We start from the raw sequence: 1619 nt of genomic DNA, 5'->3' as shown, positions 1-1619 counted from the left end.
TGTTATTTTATACCAATTTATAACTGAATTTTGAAGGTATGCACATACACACAGATATATGTAAGTATATTCGCGTTTTCGTGTTTCATCCCTAACTGATTTTTTATCGTTATATATAAAAATGTTCAATAATTTTATTTTGCAAGATATATGACTATTAGTTTAGAACTAAATTAATCGCTTAATTATTTAAATTTCATTATAATTTAGTTGAATGCATTATTTTATGAGTTGCATTTCACAGTTTTGTTTAACGACTTCATAAATGTTTGGATTCATACACTCGTGGCCATGCAAACCTTACCACTATACTTTCTTAAATTTTTTTTTTTTTGACTTTTTCGTTCGTTCGGGATTTTCTTCAATTTTGTTTTTTTATGTTTTTAGTAAGCATAAGTAAACTAAATTATATTATCTAATTATAATTACTGTTTTTAATTTATTACGTTTAATGAGTAAGCCACAAACTAGCTTTTCTGTGTTTATACAAAAGCGGCCGATTTTATTGTTTTTAAAGTGATAATCCGACTAAACTTCGTGTTTCAATAAAAAAAAAATAAAAAGATATTAATTTTAATTATAGTGTAAATGAAATTAAATTAAAAAAAATAAAAAAATTTAATTTTTTCATCGCAGGTCAGTCTCTTACATTTCGAACTCATTTTGTAAAGCTCGCTATCTTTCAATTGATTTATCTATAGCTGAATGTCTTTTGTTTTCAATTTTTAATATTTCTGATAAAGAATATGTATTTAACTTATTTCTAAATAAAAAGTTTCTATACCGCAAAAAATTCCGCTATAAAGTGTAGTCCAATATGCACTATACTTGAAAATTTGAAGTGGTAAGGTTTGCGTGACCAAGAGTGTAATTCTTTACACTGCGTCCATACACTCAAACTCTTGTCACACTAAGCATCTCTCTTCTGAAAATTGTTTGACGCTCCGTTTCTCCATAAATTAATGCACCCTTCACTTATAAAAATATTTTGATTTCTAGGGTTTTAACTAATATCTTTTGTTTTTCTAAATTTCATATTTTAATCTGCGAATTTTAATACATTCAAATGTTGGTAAAGGTTTAAAAATGAAAACGAATGTCAGATTTTTCTATTTCCTTGTGACTTGCTCCTCTACAAATTATTAATTTTCGCACCAAAAATTGCCGTGTCTGAACACAGTCTGAGTACGTCGAAATTATTTGTGAATATTTGTACTTCGTGTCAAAGCAATTGAGCCACATATTTTCGAACCACTTTATTAAATGTTTAGAAGTCACGTTTTAGTTTAACAGCAAACAGTATTTCTATTTATAAAGAAAAACAAAAAAAATTTAATAACTAATCGGGACATACATACATATGGAAGTGATACAAACTATGTATGAACAGAGAGAATGCAACGCCTCACAATCACAATCAGACTATAAAAAATAATAATAAATCCGCTTCGCTTTTGGTGTCGCTCATTGCGTTCACACCAGCAGGTTTCTGGTCATTTAATCAAATTCTTGTTCGAAATATTTATTATATTTCTGTAGCTATTTTTTCGTTTTTATTTGCCATTTTAAAAAATATTTCTGCTATATTATGCATATTTTTAAAACCAAAGGATAAAAAC

The sequence above is a fragment of the Bactrocera tryoni genome, chromosome 2, assembly GCF_016617805.1.
Source record: "Bactrocera tryoni isolate S06 chromosome 2, CSIRO_BtryS06_freeze2, whole genome shotgun sequence".
Lineage (NCBI taxonomy): Eukaryota > Metazoa > Arthropoda > Insecta > Diptera > Tephritidae > Bactrocera > Bactrocera tryoni.
This window is presented reverse-complemented; position numbering follows the sequence as displayed.